At 38.3% G+C, this 27,738-nt stretch overlaps 3 pseudogenes; all 3 read right to left on the reverse strand.

The window, feature by feature from the left end:
• Positions 1-4,419: 4,419 nt before the first annotated feature.
• On the reverse strand, positions 4,420-7,108 carry LOC148777533 (olfactory receptor 5W2-like; annotated as a pseudogene).
• Positions 7,109-11,329: 4,221 nt separating this feature from the next.
• Positions 11,330-12,259, reverse strand: LOC129544156 (olfactory receptor 5I1-like; annotated as a pseudogene).
• A 5,426-nt stretch (positions 12,260-17,685) lies between these two features.
• Positions 17,686-24,269, reverse strand: LOC129557236 (olfactory receptor 10AG1-like; annotated as a pseudogene).
• Positions 24,270-27,738: the final 3,469 nt, after the last annotated feature.

Consider the following 27,738-nt stretch of genomic DNA (forward strand, 5'->3'; position numbering starts at 1 on the left):
GTAAGAGATAACAGGAACCGTGTGGGGAAATAAATCAGAGAAACAAATTTTAAGTGTGCTGTGCTTAGTCACTCAGTCATGTCTGACTCTCTGTGACCTCATGGACTGTAGCCCACCAGGCTCCTCTGTCCATGGAATTCTCCAGGTAAGAATATGGGAGTGGTTAGTCAATCCCTTCTCCAGGGGATCTTCTCACCCAGGAATTGAATCAGGGTCTCCTGCAGTGCAGGCAGATTCTTTACCATCTGAGCTACCAGGGAAATTGCATATATATATATAAAGATTGAAGAAAGTCTTTGAAAACCATCTATTTATCTGACAGAGAGAGAATGCCTTTTGCAGCATAGGTCCACAAATGGATCCAGAGATTTTCATATTGAGAGAAGTAAGTCAGACAGAGAAAGATACATATCATAAGATAGCACTTATATGTGAAATCTAGAATATGGTACAAGCAACATTTTTACAAAACAGAAACAGAGTCACAGATGTTTGTGTTCCTTTTCTGATTGCTTCTTTTATTTGTTTCTTGCTCTCATCTACATTATTTTCTCTAAAACTACGAAATTCAGCAGGTTAAAGTTCATTTAATAGTCCATTTTTAATTTTGGGGAAAAGATACCTAGTGAAAAATTATGTTGCTTATTTAATTGTTATTCCCATTCTTGGTATAATAATCCCAAATGTTGTTTATTATTTTAGTCATTATGTCATGTCTGAGTCTTTCATGACCCCATGGACTGTAGCTCACCAGGCTCCTCTGTCCTTGGGATTTCTCAAGCTAGAATACTGAAGTGGATTGCCTTTTTCTTCTCCAGGGAATCTTCTCCCAGGGATCAAACCTGTGTCTCATGTATTAGCAGGCAGATTCATTACCACTGAGCCACTAGGGAAGTCAAATCACATCAATACTAAGGTATCAAGTACAGTACTCTATGGAGATATTTTGAAGGCAAAGATCAAACCACATAACTGTTAATAATTTCTCACTAAAATCAAGAAACTGATGCATTTGTCTTACAAAAGAGTTTTATTATCATTATTTACTTCACTGTCACACATATGGTATATACAGAATTGTTTTAGTCATCTCATTCTACTATGCATTTTAGTTTTCCCCTCAACTACATTCTTATCTTCTGGGAAAAATCCCTTTTGTTGCATTTCATTCATCCAGAACCCAGCTTTAGCTTTTTAACAGTGCTGTTATCAAGACCATGTTGACTACAACTTTTCAATCTACTCTCACCCAACAAATTAAACCCGAGTTTGGGTAGATAAATTATTATTTTAAATTGGGTAACATAAAGTATCTCCCAATGGGATTTGTGTTTCATTAAAAATGGAGATCTTAAATAATTGAAAAACATGTCTTTAGAAGAAAATGTCTTCCTCATATATAAGCAAGTGGGAAAAAAATCTCTAGGATTTTCCTGGTACCCCTGGTAACATTAAGACAAGTTCTCTATTGGCAAATGTGTACTGAGGAGAAAATTACTTTTTTCAGAATGTAGTTTCTGTTCCTCAAACCTGGAGTACTATGACACAGTTCATTGGATGATGCAGTACTAAATACATTATGTCTCACTGCAGCTAAGAGAATGACTGGGAGAGCCAGTGTGTGAATAAAGACAGTGTTTTTCTGTAAGCAAGGCAGCATTTATAATAACATAAAAATGAATACTGCACTGAGATACTCAGTGGAATTATACATTACACTAAAATCACATATGTACACTGAACATTCATTTTGTACAATAGGCCTTTCGATTAAAAAATACAAATAAGATTTCTTACCATTTCTCATTGCATCTACTTTGCTTAATGAAAATCAGTCTAATATACATATAGAAATTTTCACCTAAAAAAGTACACTGCAAGTACATTTTCAGAAATGAAACTATAATCAGACCCCCCAAAAAATTAATTTGTTGCTTCTTGGCAATTTTATCCACACCCATCACAAATTAATGTTCAATACAATATACCACTTAGCTTGTTTATTTTTGAGGTATATACCAGGGAAATCATATTGCCTTTACACTGCTATGTCTGGCTTCTTTCGCTCAGTATTATGTTTGTGAAATTTCTCCACATGTTGTTGTATGCAGAGGCAGTTCATTCATCTACATTGCAGTCTACTGTTTCAAGATACAAAACTACCATAAAGTTATTTACCTAATCCAGAGCAGGAGTCAGTACATTTTACCTAAGCTGAGACATACCATTTATAAGTGAATACAGATGGTTGCTTTCGGGATATAGCAAAAATACTGTTTAGGTGTGGCTAAGATTTTATGGCCTACAAACCCTAAAATATACTTTAAAGAAAAGCTTGTCAAGTCCTATACTAATGTACTGGGGAAAAATTTAGTTATTTTCAGTGTTATAGTATTTCAAATACTACTATGGTGAATATTTCTGTACATGTCTTTTAGTGAAGATACTCATTCTTCCCTCCTGGGCATAATTCCAGGCATGGTATTTTTGGTCCTAGGACATTTGTACAGCCAGCATTAGAAGACTCAGCTATGGAGTTTTACCAAGTGCAGCAGCAATTTTCCATCTACTATCAATGTGTGAAGTCCATGGTGCTTCACAACTTCAGGAGTAGTTGATATTTCAATTGCTTATATTCTGCCATTCTGTAGATGATACAGTATAACTTTACTTTTTGTTTCAGTTTTATTTACCTGAACACTAGTAAGTTTGAATATCTACTTTTATGAGGAATCTATGAGATTCTGAATTTGAATAACAGGCCACACAATTCTTTGTGTGAACATGAAGTGCTGAAGTGACTCATTTTTCTTCCATTTTTCAAGTCTGTTCCAATAATAGGGATGGCTTTACATAGAAATAGAGTCATGTTTTATAGAGGCAGATTGTATCATCTGGAAAGGACCTTACAGGTAATCTGGCTGAAGTCCCCATTTTACACAGGGGGATCCGAAGGATAGAAAGGAAGAGTGATGAGTTCCATTTAGAGTGGCATCGCTACCTGGTCCAGAGCATGTTTCTAACTAGGGAGAGAGATTTCCAGTGAGGTTAAACATCACTCCCTCCAGCTTAAACAGAAACCCTCTTATGTATTGGTTTATTGAATATTACTACTGCTCTCTTCCTATCAAGTGTGGTTCTACAGCCTATGACCACTATGCATCTCCCTCTTCTCTGTGTTGTATAGGTAACCTAGTCTATCATCATGCCACATTTACCATTAAGAATTTAAATTCAAGGATGAAGAAAGGGACTATAGAATGGAAACTTGACTATAATATTGTCACATTATCCACTGTCACTGATAATACTGCACTTGAACAAACATATTTTCCATCAAGATCGGTGATACATCAGAAGTAGAAAAGGAAAGATAGTGATGAAGACTGAAGTAGACTGGCTAGAATACATCAGAGCCTTTTAATATGTTGCTCCCTTTTTCTGTAAAATTTCATTATAGGAGAGTCTTTACACACCATGTCCAAACTTCTACTTGAGTTATGAATTCCTTAAAAAAATATTCCCATAATTTCTTCTTTAACCTCTGTAATTCCAGACATGAAAGCCAGATATTATGTAGATGTTGTTTGCTGCAATTCTATTTTTGGCTATCAATTGATGGGCTCAAATTTTCTTTCGTTTTCATATCACTTACATTAGATCCAATAAAATGGACCAATGTGCAAGTCATATCAGTCTTTAGATAATGTAACAAATATCTGTCATATGAATGAAGATGGATTAATTAGATAATGTTACATCACAATCCATTGATGCCCTATTTTTTTTAGACTTTAATTTTCAGACAGTGCTTTGATCAAGCTGCTTTTTATAGGCAACAGTTCCAAAAGAGTTTGATAAAATGATAAAATATGCTAGGATTAGAAACCTATAAGTCTTTTATCTAAAATAAGAATTCTTTGCAGTATTTTTCCACCATGAGAATTTTTCCTAATATGCCATACATGTATGTGAGCTCAGTCATGTTTGACTCTTTGCAACGCTATAGACTATAGCCTGCCAGACTCCTCTTTTCATGGGATTCTCCAAGAAAAAAATATTGGAGAGGGTTATGATTTCTTCCTCCGGGGTGGAATTCCTGACCCAAGGATCAAACCCATGTCTCCTGCATCTCCTACATCGGCAGGCAGATTCTTTACAACTGAGACATCTGGGAAGCCCAATATGCCATAAAGTCTCACAAACAACATTTTGAATAACAGAGTAAGTTCTTTGACTTTACTTCCATTCTGAAATACATTCCCATAAGGATATTTTAGAATGGCAACTAGAAAATTTAAGACAATCATTGGCTTTTAGCTTTTAAAATTTTAAAGGATAATCAACAGTCTTTCCGTAGCTTATGGTCCTTCAAATATATGGCCATATCTTCACTTTCTCAACAAACTGATTCAGTGTTTAACCTTCAGGAAACAAGAACAAAGGTAAATGTCAATAACTTATAGCTGTTTATTTCTAATGTAATTATTATGCATGTCTTTATGGATCCATTATTATTGTCCACAACTAATTCACATACATTCCCCCCTGCAAATACTGTTGTATACATGTGTAAACAATATGTATATTCAATTATGCTTTAAATATATATGTGTATGCATGAACGTACATGTATTAACATAGGCTTCCTAGGTGGCACTAGTGGTAAAGAACCCACCTGCCAATGCAGGAAACATGAGACATGGAGTTTGATTACTGGATTGAGAAGATGCCATAGAGGAGGGCATGGCAACCCACTTCAGTATTCTTGCTTGGAGAATCCCATGGACAGAAGAGCCTGGATGTCTACAGTCCACTGTGTTGCAAAGAATCAGACATAAGTGAAACAGAAGTAACAACATACAAACATGCACACAAATATTAACATACATATATATATATGATTTATGAGCATTCTTTACTAAAGGATTGAGAATCCCATCTCTGTTATCCAAACACTGATTATTGTCTGGTGACATAAAATTGTAAAATAAGCAAATATGTAATAAATCAAAACTAGCAAACAACATTTTAAGTGTTTGTTAGTGCTAATTATATCACAGTTACACAAAATTAACTGAGGGTTTAGTATATACCATATATATTTGTGTATATATATATGCACAACTATATGCATATGGGCTTCCCTGGTATCTCAGCTGGTAAAGAATCTGCCTGCAACGCGGGAGACCCTGGTTTGATTCCTGCGTCAGGAAGTTCCCCTGGAGTGGCGATAGGCTACCCCTCCCCCCCCCACCTGAGTATTCTTGTGCTTCCCTGGAGGCTCAGATGGTAAAGAATCTGCCTGCAATGTGGGAAACCTGGGTTTGATCCTAGGTTGGGAAGATTCCCTAGAGGAGGGCATGGCAATCCACTCCAGTATTCTTGACTGGAGAATCCCCATGGGCAGAGGAGCCTGGTGAGCTACAGTCCATGGGGTAGCAAAGAATCAGGCACAACACAGCGCACATGTGTATACACATACATATAGATGTGTGTGTGTATATATATATATATCTTTTGCAATAGTTCTAGACATTTTGCTTTTGGATTTACAGCCCTCAATTTTTATTTCATGATGATTTTAAGTCTTATTATGATTTACTTGACTTTGTTTCCTTAATGTTTAATATTAACACTAACAACTTTTAGTACAGAATCTACAAGATGTACTATAACATATAAAGGAAATAAGTGTTGAAAATGCTCAGTAAATGCACAATAAGTCTTAGGGAAATTGAAATAACATTTGAATGAAAAAGTGAAACAAAAATTAACTTAATTAGTAAAGTTCAAAGTTTTTTAAAAACAGTGGCACATTTAAATTCTGGACACACACTAAGCAGACTTATGAGGGGAACTGTAATATATTTTAGGATTGAGGTTTAATCTAAATACTTCTTTATTTAGGAATCTGAGAAATTTATGTTTCTCATGTGTTATGTCATATACTTTTTAAATTAAACAAGTACTATATATGTGTGTGGGTGTGTGCACATGCATGTGATATAGATATTTAAAAATGCAAAAAGGACAAAAGGACATTTTGTCTTGATCTAGAGAGTAGGAAGAACTTGGCCTGAAACACATGAAGAGCTGAAATACATTCCAGAGTTCCCTGGAAGATTGCCACAGCAGTTAGGTGAACGGTGCAGGTGGAAAAAGCTTTGAATTTCCTCTCAGCAGAGTGGATCTTCAAGAATGAAAGGATGATATAACAATAAGAGACAAGGACTCCCGAAATGGTACTCAGTTCAGTGAAGCCAAAAACGGTGAATATCACTAATTCATTGATATCTGAACAAGATAGAAATAGGAGAGGAGGAACATCACACAAAAAATGTTTAATCACAATTGACCCACAGAAACATAAGCGGAATGATAATGTCGTGTGTATCAGAGCATCTGCCATTCCCACCAGCTAAACCCCAGCCTTGGGGCACACCCCGCTGGACATGCTGACAGCATACAGCGAGGGGCTGCTGATGGCCTTGTACCGGTCATAGGCCATCACGGCCAGCAGGAGACACTCAGAATCTGCAAAGGTACAGAATACCAAGAACTGCAGATCACAGCCATAGGAGGGAATTACTTTGTTCTTGGAAAATAGGTCCACGATCATCTTGGGGTAAATTGCAGTGGAATAGTAGAGGACACAGAAGGAGAGGTGACCGAGGCAAAAGTACACGGGTGTGTGCAGCTGAGGATCCATCTTAATCAGGAATGTCATCCCAAGATTTGCCAAGTGGCCACTGAGATAAACAATTAGAACCATGGTAAATATGGTCACTTTGTCCTTGGTGTTATCAGTAATTCCCAAGAAAATGAATCCAGTCATGGAGGAGCAACTCCATCCATTTTTCTTTGTTCTTGTCTAAGCTTTCAGAAAATGATCAAGAAAAGGACAAAGGGATGTGTAACACTTCTGCACATCTGCAATATATCGTAAGATAGAACACAATTCTACCTGCAATTGTCTTCATATTCAGAAAATTATACATTCATGCACCCACTCTTGAAAAAGGCATAACTGTTATTGCTCAATAAAAACAAATACCTGGTGTAGAACGTTGAGAAACTGAACATCTAAATGTAATTTGTGAGGCATGTTACTTTCTACAATCTTGTCTCTGAACCTTCCTTTCTTTACTTCAGAGAATACATTTGATTAATTTACCTGTCTTCTCCTCTTCAAAGTAATATGGATGAGACTCTAATGTTAGAGATGCCTGGCTGTAAGCATCAGGACTAAGCGTTTTCTATGAATATTCATGTGGATACATACGGGGAGCCGGACTGAACAAGGCCCCAAATATTGGCCCTGGGAATGCCTTGTAAGTGCTGTTCCCTGTCCCACCACCCCTTAAGAGAGTCATAAAACGTTTACCAGGCCTTATTTGTTATTCCTTGAGAAAAATAGAGCAAATAATCCTTTGCTAGGTTTCTTGTTTATTCCCCCAGATTTATGTAGGTTTGTTTTCCTTATCTCTTAAAATAGATGAAGAACGTACCCCCTAATCTTTATGGCATGCTGACTAGTTTTTCTTATCTCGTGAGCATTAGTCTAAATGCCAAGCTTGTCTTAGAAAGCAAACAAGCCTTTGTAATCTTCTATAGATGCAATAACTAACCTGGTAAATGACTTGGTATTTTTATGTACCCTGTTCCCTGTCTCACTTTGTATAAAAACCCTGGCGCTTTTCAATAAAGTCGCTGATTTGCCTCACGAGCATTCAGTCCTCTCGACCCCATTCTTTACTCCTTAATTATTTTCTCAGGCTTCTATGTCATTGCGGTCCGGACCTGTTCTCTTTGCCGGCTGGCACCAGCAGATACAAACCAAGATAACAATTTTAATATTTCTCAAAACCATGATTGTTTTAAGAGTATCTGTATCAGTTCCAGAAATAATGAGCATATCATGGATTGATCATAATAAAATAATTATGTTTCTGGTTTTGGTTTATGTTATGTTCAGTATTTGGTGAGACATTAAACAAGTATTAATGAACAGTTCTCTAGATGTGTTTTGTCATAATATTAATTACCCTTCTGTGGGAATTGTCTGGTGCCAAAGAAAGAATCTCTTTACTCATGGAAGGGAAACATTTCTATGAACTTATTTAACACATATATTTTTATCTCTTGAGCTACCCTTAGCTCAGCTGGTAAAGAATCAGCCTGCAATACAGGAGACCCTGGTTCGATTCCTATACCAGGAAGATCCCTGAAGAATGGGTAGGCTACCCACTCCAATATTCTTGCACTTCCCTGGTGGCTCATATGGTAAAGAATCTACCTGTAATGTGGGAGATCTGAGTTCAGTCCCTGAGTTGGGAAGACCCCATGAAGAAAAGAACAGCTACCCACTCCTGTGAAATATAAAAAAGACTTTTTCTTTATAAAATGGAAGTGAGATGAGTGATAATAAATGCTGTGGCCTTCCCTCGTAGCTCAGATGGTAAAGAATCTGCCTGCAATGAGGGAGACCTGGGTTTGATCCCTGGGTTGGGAATGATCTCTTGGAGAAGGAACTAGCTATCCACTCCAGTATTCTAGCCTGGAGAATTCCATGGACTGTATAGTTCATGGGATCACAAAGAGTCAGACATGACTGAGTGACTTTCACTTTCAATTGTTTCTGAAATATATAGACTTATCTCCATTATGTTTGCATGCATTTATAATGTGTGTCATGGGGCAGATTCATGTCAATGTATGGCAAAACCAATACAATAATGTGCCTCCAATTAAAAATATATATATATGTGTGTCACATGTTTCCATGTGTGTGTGTCTTGGGTAATATGTGAAAATTGGAATATGAGTGATATGTATATTTTTTAGACCTAAAAAATATGGCATATTGTTTATATGAAGTTCAGTTTTTCATAGGTTGTTACTTGTAAGATGGAACCTCAACTACTTTTGAAATAAAGCAACCTTCAAACTAATGTTTATACTTGGTTGTTGTTGTTGTTTTGAGACCCCCCCTGGACTGTAGCCCACCAGGCTCCTCTCTCCATAGGATGCTGTATGGTACAATACTGTCTGACCATGGTCAGTATGAAGAATAACAGAATACAGCCCAGTTATTTAACCTGTGCCATTCTGAGACAGTGGTTATAGAGCAAATGAAAGCTTTAGCAGTGTGAATAGAATATAAGCGGAGGAGAAAATGTGTTGTTGATTATTAATTATTCCCGTTATAATTTTATGAAATCATTTTTAATGTTTTATATTTTTATGTAATGCTATGTATTATTATGTAATATAGATCAATGTTAGATTTATAGATGAAGTGAAGAAAATATTTGCAAAACATTTTTGCAACAAAGAATTTGTAGCTAAACTATACAAAAATGTTTATAAATAATAAAAACACAACCTAATTAAAAATAGGGACAGGATTTGAACAGATACCTCACCAACAGATATATAAATGGCAATTAAATAATGATATAATAAATAATAATGATGAAAATGATAATAAACAGAAAAAACATAAGTTATAGAAATATATTTTGCAATTATACATGTCCTTTTATGTCCAGGCTTCAAGTGCATGTTCTCTGTAGTGCTTCCCAAAGTCACGTCAGTTGACTGGCCATTGAAGACACAGGTTATACGCTTAGTAGCTCATTGTGTTTCTGATACCAGAGAAGGATGCTCCATACTTTCAGTAGTACTTTCACACATAAAAATAAAAGATAGGGAGGAAAACAAATACTTTGCTTGCAATTAACCTTTAGTCTACAAGATGTCACTTGGAAAATGTTTTCAAATTAATTTGGATTAGCTTGGGTATAGAAGGTTCTTGACTTGCTATTGGACAGCACTTAAGAAAAGGTATTTGATTTGGTATTATTGCTTTCCTGGCTCCCCTGTCTCATACTATCTGGTTGTACTTTATGTATTTTAATTTATTAAAGAAATAGATGTATTTAAGATCTATCAAGTGTTTAAAATGATTCAGGCATGATTCTCAGTATTTAGTCAAACATGTAGCAGTCATTGATGTAGGTATTATACTCTCCTCATTATACTCTCCTCTCAGACAATTGAGACGAAAAAATAACTTGATCAAACTGCAGTTGGCTAGTTGGGTATAAGAGATAGCACAGAAACCAAAGGAATCTGGCTTCCTCCCTAATCCAGTAATTTCATAAATGCAATCTTGTTAATGAGATATTCTACACATGAGAACACACACAGACACAATCTCTGAAGTTCTTACTATATCTTTTAAGACAACTTAATACAATCTGTTCTAGAATTAACTCCCAGCTCCTAATGATTGGAAGTGACAGACTTTATTTTCTTGGGCTCCAAAATGACTGCAGAAGGTGACTGCAGCCATGAAATTAAAAGAAGCTTCCTCCATGGAAGAAAAGGTATGACAAACCTAGACAGCATATTAAAAAGCAGAGACATTACTTTAGCAACAAAGGTCTATCGAGTCAAAGCTATAGTTTTTCCAGTGGTCATGTGTGGATATGAAATATAAACCATAAATAAAGCTGAGTGCCAAAGAACTGATGCTTTTGAACTGTCATGTTGGAGAAGACTCTTGAGAATCCCTTGGCATGTAAGAAGATCAAACCAGTAAATAATAAAAGAATATTCATTGGAAAGACTGATGCTGAAGCTGAAGCTCCAATACTTTGGTCACCTGATACGAAGAACTGACTCATTGGAAGAGACCCCATAGCTGGGAAAGATTGAAGGCAGGAGAAAGAGACGACAGAGGATGAGATGGTTGAATGGCACCATCAACTCGATGGACATGAGTTTGAACAAGCTCCAGGAGTTGGTGATGGACAGGGAAGCCTGGCATGCTGTAGTCCATGGGGTTGCAAAGAGTCAGGCACAACTGAGTGACTAAACTGAACTGAATAGTTGGAAAGTTTTCCAACTATTAGTTTGCAGCAATTTTGAAACTTTTAAATGTTTCTTTTATCTGGGGGCTATGAAATGTATTTGGCTCTGTGAAAACAAGTGTTTGATAAAATGCTTGTGTGAAAAATGTGTATGCGCTGGCAAGGTTGTTGCACGTTCTTAGCTACAGTTTGTCCCAGGCATTGCAGGGGGAAAGAATCCGTCTGTCAATGCAGGATGAGCAAGAGATACAGGTTCCATCTCTGGGTGGGGAAGATTCACTGGAGGAGGAAATGGCAACCCATTCCAGTATTCTTGTCTGGATAATTCCAAGGACAAAAGCACCTGGTGGGCTATAATCCACGGGGTCGCAAAGAGTTGGACACGACTGAGCATACACACAGCTGGACTTTGTAATCAGGGATTTAGATGAATCCTGTAACCTTATATCTCAGGAGGAATTTATCTTTGGTTTTAAGAGTTTTTTAGCAGCGTCTTTTACATCTTTGTTTCTCAAACTATAAATCAAGGGATTCAGCACTGGGATGATGATGGTGTAGAACACTCAGATGATTTTATCAGTGTTGGGAGAATACAGGTAGCTGGGTCGTGAGTAAATGAAGAGCAGATTTTTCTGGTAGATGGCCACGGATGTCAGGAGAGAAGCAGATGTAGAGAAGGTCTTCTTCCTCCCACTGGAAGAATGGATCTTTAAGACTGAGAGGAGAATGTAAAAGTAGGAGATGATGATGATGATGATGAACCTGATCATTTCCACTGAGCTGCCGTATGTGGAGAGAAGCCACTCATTAAGTGACGTGTCTTTGCACGATAACTTAAGCAGGGGAGGGAGGTCACAGAAAAAATGATTAATGACATTTTTATCACAGTATTTCAGAATAAACACAAAGGATGTGTGCACCAGGGAACTCATATTTCCTCCAAAGTATGACAAGACGATCAACCATATACAGATGCCCCGAGACATTACACCCATGTACAGTAAAGGGTTACAGATGGCAACATAGTGGTCATATGCCATGGCAGCCAAGATCTGTGAAAGTATAGAAGAAATAAAACTGCAAGGCTCAGCCATGATAGGAAATTGACTTGTTCTGAGAGAGGAAGTTGACAAGCATTTTGGGAACGATGACTGAATAGCAAAGGTCTACAAAGGATATGTTACTAAGGAAAAAATACATGGGTGTTTGAAGGTGCATATCAACCTTGATTAGCATCATCAATCCAATGTTCCCCATTAAAATCATAGAGTACAAAGTCAGAAACAGGGGAACAGGACAATCTGCAGTTCAGGGCGAGCTGGAAACCCTAACAGAATAAACTCAGTCACCAAGGAATAGCTTCCATCTAAGAAGTCCATATTCTGTGCTGTTTTCTTCTTAGGAGAATTCTAACATCCTAAGATGCTATGTTGATACAGCAAAAAATTAGATATAATTATAAGGTTATTTTATTATTTCAACAAACAAACAAGCTATCAAGTCAAGAGTCCCAGACCAAATCTTCCAAATATAAATTCTGAGAAACATATTTCAAAATTTAGTAGCTTTATCTCATGGTTGATAGTTTTATTTTATTTGTTTGATTAATAGCTAGTTCTTCCACTGGACAGATATGTGCAGATAACATCTCATATTTCTTACTTTTTTAATTTTCAAGTACAGTACTATAGCTAATACAGAGGATAAATGAATAATGAAGCAATAAATGAAATGATGATAAGAGGAAAAATATATCTGTTATTAAAAGTGTGATAACTTGAGTACATCTTGCAATTATAACTCTAGAACAATGTACTCCTTCTGTCCAGTATTTAATAGATAGTAGTGTGTTGTACTCTTGACTGTGATCAGTGATGCAATGAAATGTACTTCAGCTATATAAAAATTAAAAACAAAAATGATACTAGTGAAATGAAAGCAAATGTTAATAAACATCAGCTGAGAGCATGTTTTAGACAGGGACAAGTTTAAGTCAAGTCCTTAAATCCTGTCAAGATACTAAATCAAGGAGATTAAAGTAATTAACTGCTTTTCTCTTTGGCATTCTTTATCATTCTTGGCTTCTTTAAGCACAGCATAAATATTAGATGACTGAGTAAAGTGGGCAAAAAATGAGTATTAACTTCTCATCTTTAAAAATCACTCTATATAGCCTCCTCACTAATTATATATGTGAGCAAACACAAATAGCTGCGTTTAATTTTTATCCTAGTATAATTTAGGCTGTTGAGGCTAAGAATTTTGTCAATTTTTGTTTCTGTAATTTCAGAAATTTTCTGGAAGCAAGGAGAATTTGAACATGATTTTGAAATATAATTCTTCTTATTGTAACCTTGAAGGATTACTTCAGTTCAGTTCAGTTCAGTTCAGTCGCTCAGTCGTGTATGACTTTTTGCGACCCTATGAATCACAGCAGGCTAGGCCTCCCTGTCAATAACCAACTACCAGAGTTCACTCAAACACATGTCCATCGAGTTGATGATGCCATCCAGCCATCTCATTCTCTGTCATCCTCGTCTCCTCCCGTCCCTAATCCCTCCCAGCATCAGAGTCTTTTCCAGTAAGTCAATTCATCGCATGAGGTGGCCAAAGTATTGGAGTTTCAGCTTTAGCATCAGTCCTTCCAATGAACACCCAGGACTGATCTCCTTTAGAATGGACTGGTTGGATCTCCTTGCAGTCCAAGGGACTCTCAAGACCCTTCTCCAACACCACAGTTCAAAAGCATCAATTCTTCGGCGCTCAGCTTTCTTCACAGTCCAACTCTCACATCCATACATGACCACTGGAAAAACCATAGCCTTGACTAGACGGACCTTTGTTGGCAAAGTAATGTCTCTGCTTTTTAATATACTATCTAGGCTGGTCATAACTTTCCTTCCAAGGAGTAAGTGTCTTTTAATTTCATGGCTGCAGTCAGCATCCTCAGTGATTTTGGATCCCAAAAAAATAAAGTCTGTCACTGTTTCCACTGTTTCCCCATCTATTTCCCATGAAGTGATGGGACCAGATGCCATGATTTTTGTTTTCCGAATGTTGAGCTTCAAACCAACATTTTCATTCTCCTCTTTCAGTTTCATCAAGAGGCTTTTGTGTTCCTCTTCACTTTCTGCCATAAGGGTGGTGTCATCTGTATATCTGAGGTGACTGATATTTCTCCCAGCAATCTTGATTCCAGCTTGTGCTTCTTCCAGCCCAGCATTCCTCATGATGTACTCTCATATAAGTTAAATAAACAGGTTGACAGTATACAACCTTAACGTTCTCCTTTTCCTATTTGGAACCAGTCTGTTTTTCCATGTCCAGTTCTAACTGTTGCTTCCTGACCTGCATACAGGTTTCTCAAGAGGCAGGTCAGGTGGTCTGGTATTCACATCTCTTTCAGAATTTTCCACAGTTCGGTGTGATCCACACAGTTAAAGGCTTTATCATAGTCAATGAAGCAGAAATAGATGTTTTTCTGGAACTGTCTTGCTTTCTCCATGATCCAGTGGATGTTGGCAATTTGATCTCTGGTGCCTCTGCCTTTTCTAAAACCTGCTTGAACATCTGGGAGTTCACGGTTCACATATTGCTGAAGCCTGGCTTGGAGAATTTTGAGCATGACTTTACTAGCGTGTGAGATGAGTGCAATTGTGTGGTAGTTTGAGCATTCTTTGGCATTGCCTTTCTTTGGGATTGGAATGAAGACTGACCTTTTCCAGTTACAGTACATGTTGCCAAAACCTAAAGAATCAGTTTTCTATTGAATGAAGTTTATCGCTCTTAATAGCATCAGAAAAATAATTGAAGCTTCATTGATTGATTTGAGAAATCCTGTAGAACATATTTGTAGTCTGTATGGCATGTAATAAACAAATTACTAAGCATGATAACAGGAAAGATTTCATGCCCATACAAGAGGGAAAGTGCCAAAAGCAAACACACATTGAACCAAAATTGGAGTTGGCCAGCAAGAATTTTAAAATAATTCTAAAAACATCCTAAAGAAAATTGTCCAAAAACAATGAAAATGACAAAAGTTGGGAGACATTCAGCAAATGATTGGAAACCTTAGAAAATAAGTTAGAATTGAAAAATGCATATAAATTAGCAACTTATTGAATGGATTTATTGATGCATTGAATTTTTAAAAGCAAAGAATTGGATGAAAAGTGACAAGGTCAAAAGGGTTTGAATTAAGGATCTTTGGTTTGGAACTTGCAACTAATATGGTAAAGGAGGTCATTAGGAAAATATATGCTCAGTTCAGTTCAGTTCAGTCAGTCAGTCGTGTCCGACTTTTTGTGACCCCATGAATCACAGCACACCAGGCCTCCCTGTCCATCACCAACACCCGGAGTTCACTCAAACTCATGTTCATCGAGTCGATGACACCATCCAGCCATCTCATCCTCTGCCGTCCCCTTCTCCTTCTGCCCCCAATGCCTGCCAGCATCAGAGTCTTTTCCAGTGAGTCAACTTGAAATATATGCGGCTGCTGCTAATTCACTTCAGTCGTGTCCGACTCTGTGCGACCCCATAGACGGAAGCCCACCAGGCTCCCCCGTCCCTGGGATTCTCCAGGCAAGAACACTGGAGTTGGTTGCCATTTCCTTCTCCAATGTGTGAAAGTGAAAAGTGGAAGTGAAGTCGCTCAGTCGTGTCCGACCCTTAGCGACCCCACGGACTACAGCCTACCAAGCTCCTCCATCCATTGGATTTTCTAGGCAAGAGTACTGGAGTGGCTTGCCAGTGCCTTCTCTGGAAATATATGCTACTTTCACTCAAATATTTAAATGCTCTCCATGAACCAGCCTTAAGAAAACAGACTTTCCTAGCTAATACTCTTTCACATTGGCACTGCTTGAGAGGAATGAGCTTAAAAAAGTGTTTTCCATGTAGCATAGAACCTAGAATTCTTCCATCTTTCAGACAATAGATGGCACCAGAGACAACTATCTAAACTAGTTAGTATGCCTCTAAGTCAGTCCTGAAAAATAAACTCTCAGTGTTCATAGAGATTTTTGTGTAGTTGAGATTTCCAAGTATGTTAGTACTCTGTTTCTCACTGTGTATATACATTTTCTTTCAGAAATTTAAATTTTCTTTTAAGAAATTCTCCCACTACTTGGTAAATTGATAACACTCCTCTCTGTGCAGGAAACTGTGACTCTCAGGTTCTAGTAAGCCATCATCAAACAAAAAGTCCTGATTCTTCTCATCCTTGGTGTCAATACCCAAATATTCTTGTTGTTTAGTCTCTAAGTCATGTCTGACTCTTTGCAACCCCATGGACTCTAACCCACCAGGCTCCTCTTTCCATAGAATTCTCTAGGCAAGAATACTGGAATGGGTTGCCATTTCCTCCTCCAGGGGATCTTCCTGGCCCAGTGATCAAATCTGGCTCTCCTGTACTGTAGGTAAATTCTTTATCACTGAACCACTGGGGAAGCTCTTGTACTCCAATAGGTTGAATTAATTTTGCAGCAGGTCAGTAAAATACAATTGAATTAAAGTTGAACTCTTTCTAGAATCAGCATCAAACTATGGCTTATAGTCTCACATATAGGGCTTTTCATGGGAAACTGTGAGACAAGTGGATCTCAATACCCACCAGTCAGAAATTCAAATATTTATATAGAGGTCTTAACAAACTTCAAGCATGTACACTGTCCAGGTGGTCTCAACAGCAAGTTGCTCTCTCAAGACCTCTTGTGACTTTGACAATATCTCTCACTGTAGGAATGCTGGACAGAATGTACATTCTAAAGACAAAGGAGAGGTTGAGGAGCACCCAGGTCCAGTTTGCCAGTCAACCAGATGTCACCTTCCCCAGATGACCTCCTCCCATGGTCCTAAATGAATCTGTCAAATTAATCCCTTTATGTGCATGAGTCCTAAGTTGCTTCAGTCCTGTCTGACTCTTTGTGACCTTCTGGACTGCAGCTCACCAGATTCCTCTGTCTATGGGACTCTGTAGGAAAGAACATTGGAGTGGATTGCTATACTCTCTCCCAGGAGATCTTCCTGACCCAGGGACTGAACCGACATCTCCTGCAGCTCAGCAGGCAGACTCTTTACTGCCGAGTCACTAGAGAAGCCTGAATCCATTTATACACAATGTCATATCCATGTTTCCAGAAAGAGTTGAATGCAGTTAATATCTTGAAAAAATTGTATGAGATGGCCGAGCTACTGAGATACCCTATGAGTAGTCAAGTAGAGTATCTTGTGTCCCTTTAGAGGTGAAAGCAAACTTCCTCTGAGAGGCAGTCAAAATAGGCACCGAACAGAGTATATTAGCTAAATCTATGGCTGCAAAACATTTGATACTTGCTAATGGAATGAAGTTGGTAATTTCATTGTTATTGCCTATGGAGCCTTCATAACTGGGGCTATGGCATTAAGGTTGTGATCATATGGTGTCATTCATTATTTTCATTTTATGGACCGGCCTAACTGGGTTGTAAAATGGAGAAATGTTTGGAGGTAATCCCCGCCCCCCCATTCCTGAATCAACTTGATCTGGAGAAAGGGGATGGATGAAGGTGGAAGACAAAGCAGGGACACAAACCAAGGGCCCCAGGGCATCGTGCGGCTCCTCGCTGCCGGGTGGGTGGATGGGTGGGTGGGGGGATGAGTCCTTTGTCCCTATTCCCTGCAGATTGTTCCCTGGGACTGGGAAGACGGCCTCTGGACCAGCCTATACTCTCTGAGCCCAGACTGCCTGAGCAGAGGCAAAGCAATGGTCCTTCTGCCTTCCTGGGGAGGCCAGGACTGCTAGGGCCCCCATCATCTCCGACTATAGGAGGATCCAGCTTATGGCCATTCTCTCCCAGATGATCCCCAGCTTGAAGCTGGGGCTGTGCAAGGCCAGCCCCCAGGAGGGGGTGTGCAGGGAGCCTGAGGGCGGACAGGTCTGCGCAGGCTCGCCGAGGCCTTGACACCACAAGTTGCCAGGAGAGTCTGCTCCCCAGGGTCGGGCTGCGGAGGCTGGTGCAGATACAGAAGGAAGGGGAAGGAGAGAAGAGGAAGGAGCTTTCTGGCCCCAATTACTTAAAAAAAAAAAAAAACAATTCCCCTTCTCTTTCAAATGGTTCTTGTATAATGAGTTTAAGTCTTAGAGGATCCCATTTTATTTTACACTGGGCCATTTCAACTGTTTTAACTGTGTGCTTTAAAAGCTGTCCGCAGTCAAACATCAAATATGGAGTCAGACTCCATGTTACAAGTCTCTTTTCATGAAACATAGCATACATGTGCAGCTGAGCAGTTCTATCAGCTTAATTCCTGCCAGTAAAATATTTGGATAATGGCTTTCTTTCATTTTGTAATCTGTTAATGAATATTGTTGTTGTTGTTTAGTCCCTAAGTCATGTCTGACTCTTTTGCAACCTCATTTGCAACCTCATGGACTATAGCCCACCAGGCTCCTCTGTCCATGGGATTTCCCAGGCAAGAATACTGGAGTGGATGGCCATTTCTTTCTCCAGGGGATCGTTCCCACCCAAGGATTGAACCCTTATATCCTGCTTAGCAGGTGGATTCTTTACCACTGAGCTTTCAAGGAAACTTTTCAGTGAATATAAACATATATGAATACATATACACTGCATATATACTTTTTATATTTACATATAAATATATAAAAATCTTAAAACTCCATAATAAAGAAATCAACAGCACAAGTAAAATGTTAGAAAACAATTTGAACAGATAATTCATCAAAGAAGATATAGAGATGACAAATTACACCATGAAAAACTCAGTGTGAAATTACTGAGTTTGATTAGGAAAATCAAAATTAAAAAATGAAGTATCACTAGACACATTATAGTTGAAAAAAATCTAATAAAAACAAAACAACAACAAAAAACAATGCACAAATAATATTTAATGCTGGTGATGATTTAGAACAAGTGAACTTCTGTGCATTTCTCGTAGGAATGGAAAATTGAGACAGCTTCTCTGAAGGCTGGTGGTTTAGTATAAAGTTAATTGCACACTTACAAAATACATTTATCCAGAAGTCCCACTTTATAGAGAAATGGAAACTTGTATTTACACAAAAATCTATTACCAAACATTCAGGGCAGCTATAACAGTGAAGTTCTGGAAACGGCCACGTGTTCTTCACCCAAGGAATGAGTAAACAAACTCTGGTATATTACATAGTGTGAGACACTACAGAGAAATATAAATAAACAAACTATATTGATGCAGGCAGCAATATGCTAAATGCTCTATGCAAAGTGAAAATTCAGACTTAAAAGGCTTTATGATTCCATTTATATGACATTTTCAAAAAGGCATATGGAGAGAGGACTGGTCAGTTCAGTTCAGTTCAGTTCAGTCGCTCAGTCATGTCCGACTCTCTGTGACCCCATGCTGGTAGTAAATTGGTGGAGTATTAACTAGAGAAATAAAAAATGAGAATTTTGGAGATTTATCAAGCTGTTATGTATTTTGACCATGTTTTTGGTAACATAACTCTGGATTTGTCAGACTTCTCAAAAAGTTTACAACAGAAAAGTGCATTTTAATTTGCATGCAAATTTAAAATATTATAGAATATATTTTTAAATGCTATCAATTAATGAAAACATCTCTGTGGTATTATACATGGCCATTCCCCTGAACCTTTTATCCTCATTTAACAATCAATTACCTTTGACAACTAGACTGCCATGGTCAGCCTATGGGTTGAGAAATAATCTCAGTTAGATGCTGGCAGGAGGTCTTTGTCGTTCCTGAGTCACTGTTTTGTCACAGACACTCTCATACACCTAATTGATACAGTTTGCAGACAGGGACACACAGAGGATGACAGTAAATTTTAATGTTAAAACAAAACATGTCTGTATGTCACTGTTGTTTAAATGATACATGCACAATATTGTTTAAATCGTTGTATATTTCAAATACCAGAAAGTGATTCTTTCCAGACTAGAGAACAACCCATTCTTCCTGAAAGGCTATTTATAAATATTTAACTATTTAATCTTAATGATAAAATTTTAGTCATAGGAACTTATTATCATATTTGGTTGAACATTCAAAGGAAAGATAGATTGAAACATAACCATAGGTCAGTAACAATATAGGTATTGTTAATTAGAAGCATAGCATATCAAGTAAAGGTGGCGAGAATACACAGAAGAACTAAACAAAGAGATTTTCATGACCCAGATAACCACGATGGTGTGATCACTCACCTAGAACCAGACATCCTGGAATGCGAAGTCAAATGGGCCTTAGGAAGCATCACTATGAACAAAGCTAGTGGAGGTGATGGAATTCCAATTGAGCTATTTCAAATGCTAAAAGATGATGCTGTGAAAGTGCTGCACTCAATACGCCAGCAAATTTGGAAAACTCATCAGTGGCCACAGGACTGAAAAAGGTCAGTTTTCATTCCGATCCCAAAGAAAGGCAATGCCAAAGATTGTTCAAATTACCGTACAATTGCACTCATCTAACATGCTAGCAAAGTAATCATCAACATTCTCCAAGCCAGGCTTCAGGAGTACATGAGCCATAAGCTTCCAGATGTTCAAAACTGGATTTAGAAAAGGCAGAGGAACCAGAGATAAAATTGGTAAAAGTTGGATTATTGAAAAAGTAAGAGAGTTCCAGAAAAAATCAACTTCTGCTTTATTGACTACACCAAAGCCTTTGACTGTGTAGATCAAAACACACTGTGGAACATTCTTAAAGAGATGGGAATACCAGACAACCTGACCTGCCTCCCGAGAAATTTATCCAGGACAAAAAGCAACAGTTAGACCTGGGCATGGAACAACAGACTGGTTCCAAATTGGGAAAGGGGCATGTCAAGCCTATATATTGTTACCATGCTTATTTAATTTATATGCGGAGTACATCATGAGAAATGCTGGGCTGGATGAAGCACAAGCTGGAATCAAGATTGCTGAGAGAAATATCAATAACTTCAGATACTCAGGTGACACCACTCTTATGGCAGAAAGCAAAGAAAAACTGAAGGGCCTCTTGATGAAAATGAAAGAGGAGAGTGAAAAAGTTGGCTTAAAGCTTAAAATTCAGAAAACTAAGATCATGGCATCCAATCCCATCACTTCATGGCAAATAGATGGGGAAACAATAGAAACAGTGACAGACTTTATTTTGAGGGTCTCCAAAATCACTGCAGATGGTGACTGCAGCCATGAAATTAAAAGATGCTTGCTCCTTGGATGAAAAGCTATGACCAACCTAGACACCATATTAAAAAGCAGAGACATTACTTTGCCAACAAAGTTCCTTCTAGTCAAGGCTATGGTTTTTCCAGTGGTCATGTATGGATGTGAGAGTTGGACTATAAAGAAAGTTGAACCTCAAAGAATTGATGCTTTTGACCTGTGGTGTTGGAGAAGACTCTTGAGAGTCCCTTGGACTGCAAGGAGATCCAACCAGTGAATCCTAAAGGAAATCAGTCCTGAATATTCATTGGAAGAACTGATGCTGAAGGTGAAACTCCAATACTTTGGCCACCTGATGGTAAGAGCTGATTCATTTGAAAAGACCCTGATGCTGGGAAAGATTTAAGGCAGGAGGAGACGAGGATGATAGAGGATGAGATGGTTGGATGGCATCACTGACTTGATGGACCTGAGTTTGAATAAGCTCTGGAGGTTGGTGATGGACAGAGGAGTCTGGCGTGCTGCAGTCCATGGGGTCACAAAGAGTTGGACACAACTGAGCGACTGAACTGAATTGAACTGAATCATAAGCTGTGTAAATAGTTCTCCCGGCTTTGGTTTTATCATGATTTCAAATAATGATGATGCGGTCATATTCTTTGTAAGCCAAATTGTGAATAAAATCTGCAAAGCCTGCATGTTCAACAACGTTTTTTAATGTTAAAATCATATAGGAGTAGCAACAAACTGGATGACAAAATGAAACTTTTTTTTTTTAAAATAGTAGATATTTGTGCAAAAATGCTGTCAAATATCTAGCTATAGGATTTTTAATTATGAAATCCACACCTACAGAAGCATGCAATTTTTTTTCTTTACAATAAAACCTCTTTAACTGCTCTCACATTGATACCATGAGTATATTAAATTCTTGCAAAGTACTAATGAGATATGTCTGTAGTTACAGTTGATTCTATTCACAGAAGTTCATATAGCAGATGAAGTTGTGTTGAATACATACACAGCAGAGGAAAGCACTGTTTAAACACTGAAGTGCTCAGTCATAACACATACATTAAAATGCCGAAACCTGCACTTCTGAGAAACATTTCCTACCACAAAAGAGCTTCTGCAACAGCTGAAAAGCTACTAAAAAGGTACTATCTACCACCACCAAACACTGTGAAACATGAATGTGTATTTTCTTCTTTAAAATCATATTCAGGCCTGTGTGAAAAAACACGTTTATTCATTTCACACAGCAACACTTCTGGTGGGATGGTATGGCTAGCCACGTGCTTTTAAATAAGCTTCATACTCATTTTAATTTTGTTCTTTAGAAGAATGAAAGGAAAAAATAGTAGCTAAATGACTTGCTCTACATCTGGTAAAGAGAAGATTAAAAACCAGTAATCGAACTCCTGGGACAGCAGTGATGCACAATTTTGTAAAAATTTCTTTACTAAGTAATACATATATATGGAATCTAAAAAAATGATACTGATGAACCTATTTGTAGGAAAGGAATGGACACACAGATGAAGGGAGTGGACTTACATGGGGGGAGAGAGAGTATGAGATGAATGGAGGAAGCAGCATCAGCATACATACACAATAAGGCGTGAGATGGCTGGCTGGTGGGAAGCTGCTGTGCAGCACAGGGAGCCCAGCCTCAGGTGATGACCCGGAGGGATGGGCAGGGCGGGGAGGGAGGAGACTGAAGGCTGGAGGAGAAGGGGATGACAGAGGAGATGGCTGGATGGCATCATGGACTCAGTGGACATGAGTTTGAGCAAACTCCAGGAATTGGTGATGGACAGGGAGTCCTGGCGTGCTGAGGTCCATGGGGTTGCAAAGAATCAGACATGACTGAGCAACTGAACTGAACTGAAAAATATAGTATAAAAAGAAGTGGTTAACTTCTAAACTGGGAAATGTAGACATCTTTAAAAATTTCTCTGATAACCCTGTGGCCAGCATTTAAAGCATTTTAAAATAAACTCATCACATTACTCTTTTTCAGTAATAATTTTCTCAATGCTGCAATCACATCCTTGATTGAACATTGGAGTCACCATGGTGTAGAACAGAGAGAGGAGTCTGTCAGTTCCTGCAGAATGTCTGGATTTGGGCCTTAAGTAGGTAATAGCAGCAGATCCAAAGAATAAAAGCACAACCAACAGGTGAGAAGAGCATGTGGAGAAGGCTTTGGCTCTTCCTCTGGCTGTTAGAAACCTCAGAATGGTGGAAATGATTTTGCTGCAAGAGGCAAGGATCAGCATAAAACGTACAGTAACAAACAACAGAGCTCCTGCATAGACTGAGAGCTCGTGTGCAAAAGTGTCCCCGCAGGCCAGCGTCAGAATGGGGGAAATGTCACAGAAGAAGAGGTGAATCTTCTTCGAATGACAGAGATGCAGAGAGAAGATCCGGCACATTTGCCCTGTCTACACTGGGATTCCACTGACCCGGGAGCCCACAGCCAGCTGGAGGCACACCTTTGGGGTCATGACCAGGGGATAGTGCAGAGGGTGACAGATGGCCACGCAGAGGTCACAAGCCATCACCGCCAGGAGGAGGCATTCAGTGTCTCTAAGGAGTAGAAAGAAATACATTTGGGCAGCACAGTCCAGCACAGAAATGCTTCTGCCCTTAGTCCAAAGATTCCAGAGTCCTAGGGAGAGTGACAAACACATAACAGATTTCCAAGCAGGAAAAGTTTGCCAAGAAAAAATACATGGGTTTGTGCAGTGCTAGGTCAAGCCTGCTGCTGCTGCTGCTAAGTCACTTCAGTCGTGTCCGACTCTGCGACCCCATAGATAGAAGCCCACCAGGCTCCCCCGTCCCTGGGATTCTTCAGGCAAGAACACTGGAGTGGGTTGCCATTTCCTTCTCCAATGCATGAAAGTGAAAAGTGAAAGTGAAGTCGCTCAGTAGTGTCCGACTCTCGGCGACCTCATGGCCTGCAGCCTACCAGGCTCCTCCGTCCATGGGGTTTTCCAGGCAAGAGTACTGGAGTGGGTTGCCATTGCCTTCTCCATGGATCAAGCCTAGTTAGCCTAGTTGGTATTAATATGAGACTATTTCCAGTTAAGATAATGGTGTAAATGATGGAGAACACCCCAAAGAATAACCCTTAAAGGTTTGGAAGGTCAGAAAACATCAGGAGTACAAATTCCATCACTTTGGATATGTTGTCTCTTGCTTCCATATCTTAATATTTCATCTGTGGGAATGATCCAATCAGAGGTAGTGTTATTTCATTTTTATTAGCTCTTGTTTTCTTATTTATAAAACAGGATGTTACAACTTTCTATTTTTCAATTTCCTATAAAAACCAAACCTATAACACCAGGTGCTTTAAATGTGTGATAAAGTGTGTTTTTCATCATTATTAAATCTATCTGTAAATTAAAAAAATAACTTTAATCTTTTTATTTCTGGTGTATACAATATTTATTTAGTTCTGAAGACACGTGATTGTAATTTTGCTATTCGTCTGAACACTCAAAAATACAAATTCTGAATTTAAGTTCCTTTGTGAAATAACTTGATATTTGCATTTGATGTGTTATTCTTTTCACCTCTCCATTCTGTTTTTCATTATCAATTCAAAATTAATTTTTTTGCTCTTTTAAATGTCTTCAGTTCAGCTCAGTCGCTCAGTCGTGTCCGACTCTTTGCGATCCTACAAATCACATCACACCAGGCCTTCCTGTCCATCACCAACTCCCGGAGTTCACTCAAACTCATGTCCATCGAGTCGGTGATGCCATCCAGCCATCTCATTCTCTGTCATCCCCGTCTCCTCCTGCCTCCAAACCCTCCCAGCAACAGAGTCTTTTCCAGTGAGTCAACTCGTCGCATGAGGTGGCCAAAGTATTGGAGTTTCGGCTTTAGCATCAGTCCTTCCAATGAACACCCAGGACTGATCTCCTTTAGAATGGACTGGTTGGATCTCCTTGCAGGCCAAGGGACTCTCCAGAGTCTTCTCCAGCACCACAGTTCAAAAGCATCAATTCTTCGGCGATCAGCTTTCTTCACAGTCCAACTCTCACATCCATACATAACCATGCAATATAAAATAGTCTTAGGGATACATATAGTTAATTTTTTAAAATGAGATATTTTTCTGTTGTATTTTCAATGTCTTTTTACCTTTGACATTCTGCATATTTAGCTGTTTTATTGTAAAACAAAATTCATCAGCTAACCACTCAATATTTTTGAATGGTATTTAATTTTTAAAAACTGTATATATCAATATAGTGTCTAAAAATCCAGCATTCATAATTTTTATTCAGATTTTTCTGCGCAAAGAATTCTAAGCTGGTCTTCCTGTCCAGGAACTCTCATAAGGGTAAGAGGCAGGTTCATCTAGCATTTATATTCATTAAAGCATTCAAACTAGAAAACTAGAATGTTCACCTGTTACACACTTATTGTAAGAAATACATCCACCACAATAGCTATCTCAGAGACTCCTAAATTGCAAAGGACTTCAATAATTGCAACAATTCTGCTGAATACCTTTAATTAATTGTTTTTTGGTGTTTTTTTTTTTTTTTTTTTTTTGCCCCTATGTGAGTGTTAGTTCATGTGTGTGAAAACTTTAGGTTGAGATTGTCCATCTTTAAGTCATCTTTTTTCTTTGCTATATCTAGATTTTAAGCATTTGATCATCAGTGTATCTTTGTATGAAATGTGTATTATGTTTCTTCTGCAAAAAGTGATTTACTAACTTCTTGAATTAATGATTAAAATGAACCAAGTTGCTTACTTTGTCAAAATAGTCCTCAACGTGTAAGCAAGGGTACTTACTCAAAATTCAAACTGGCCACCCTTCCCTCCTGGTCTAGCTCAGCCATGCCTTCTCTGCATATATGTCTGTATGTGAGTGTGTGTCTATTTAGAAACTGCACTCTTTTCACTTTTGTAAAATATCAAGTTATTTCATTATTTTCAGTTTCTCACACATAGCTCTCATGGTATGTGTTAATTAATTTGGATGTCCACGGAAACAGTCACTGCAAAGCAGAGGCACACCTATATCCATATCTAAGTGTTTTAAGTCATAATGAATGATCAACATTTCAGCTACAGAAACGTAGACACACATGGGGCAGAAGCAACAGTCCATCAAAGATGTGGGCTTGCCGAGGAATTCTGTGACTTAGAAAAAGAAAGCTAATAACATTTCTCTATTTAATTCAGTGTAGAGTATATTACTGGAACACTGATTAAATTTTTTTTTAAATTAATTCCCAATCTTTTTAGGCTGACTCCCATCATGCACCTACGTTCAGAAAATCCCACCTGCTTGATTCTCTCTATTGTCTCTGCTCTTTATGTAAGGTCTTCTCTTCTTTGGTCCTGTCTCTCAATTCTTCCTACTATTCAAGTAGGGTAGTACATTTGAAAATAATACTGAATCTAAGGTGCCAAAAAAAAAAAAAGCCAGAAAAATCAAGAATAACAGAATTTGATATTGAGAATGGTGTTCCACATTTACTGAAATCCTTTTTAGCTTTGACTTTTTTTTTTTTTTTGTCAAATGGAACATTTTGTTAATAATCAATGGAATTATCAATGCAAAATCATTTATAATGTAAGACATATTGCAATTATTCAAGTCCCATCCAAATTATACTTAATCTGAACTCAACCTCATCAAATATGCTTTTCTCAAATCTCATAGCATAGCTGCTGGTTTCTGACTTCTGGAAACCTTTAGATGCTTTTATTTCTACAACTCAGGAAGAAAAATACTAAATGATCCAGCATACATAGCCACTTTTGTACTTGCTCAAATAATTTATGTTTCTTTTTCTGCCTTTCCACTGAAATGTTTATCTTTGGTGTGAGATTTATTATTAATATATACACCATCTTCAAAATGTATTCAGTTCAGTTCAGTTCAGTTGCTCAGTCGTGTCTTACTCTTTGCGACCCCATGAATTGCAGCACGCCAGGCGTCCCTGTCCATCACCAACTCCCGGAGTTCACTCAAACTCATGTCCATTGAGTCGGAGATGCCATCCAGCCATCTCATCCTCTGTTATCCCCTTCTCCTCCTGCCCCCAATCCCTCCCAGCATTAGAGTATAGGCAAGTTTTAAAAAATCAAATTGGAGACAGGAAATAAAAATCTAGAATTTGTGACTATAATTCAGCAGCCTGTATCATTAGGATAAGCATGTAAATATAAAAATGAAAGCATTTCAATGTCTCATTATTATTTTCCATTTCATTTACTATAAAATTTAAATTTAACAAATATAGAGTCTCTTTAATAATACGATGCAAACCCATTTTAGGAAAGTTCATTTATTATTTTTCTCTTTGCTGCTGCTGCTGCTGCTGCTGCTAAGTCACTTCAGTCGTGTCCGACTCTGTGTGACCCCATAGACGGAAGCCCATCAGGCTCCCCCGTCCCTGGGGTTCTCCAGGCAAGAACACTGGAGTGGGTTGCCATTTCCTTCTCCAATGAATGAAAGTGAAAAGTGAAAGTGAAGTCGCTCAGTCGTGTCTGACTCTTAGCTACCCTGTGGACTGCAGCCCACTAGGCTCCTCCATCCGTGGGATTTTCCAGGCAAGAGTAATGGAGTGGGATGCCATTGCCTTCTCTGAAACTAAAACTGGAGAATGGAATAATTTTCAAAAGAACTGTAGCAGAAGTTCTCAGGGACGGCTACA

Source organism: Moschus berezovskii, chromosome 6 (genome assembly GCF_049115385.1).
Source record: "Moschus berezovskii isolate FMDL1 chromosome 6, NW_MosBer_1.0, whole genome shotgun sequence".
Taxonomy (NCBI): Eukaryota; Metazoa; Chordata; class Mammalia; order Artiodactyla; family Moschidae; genus Moschus; species Moschus berezovskii.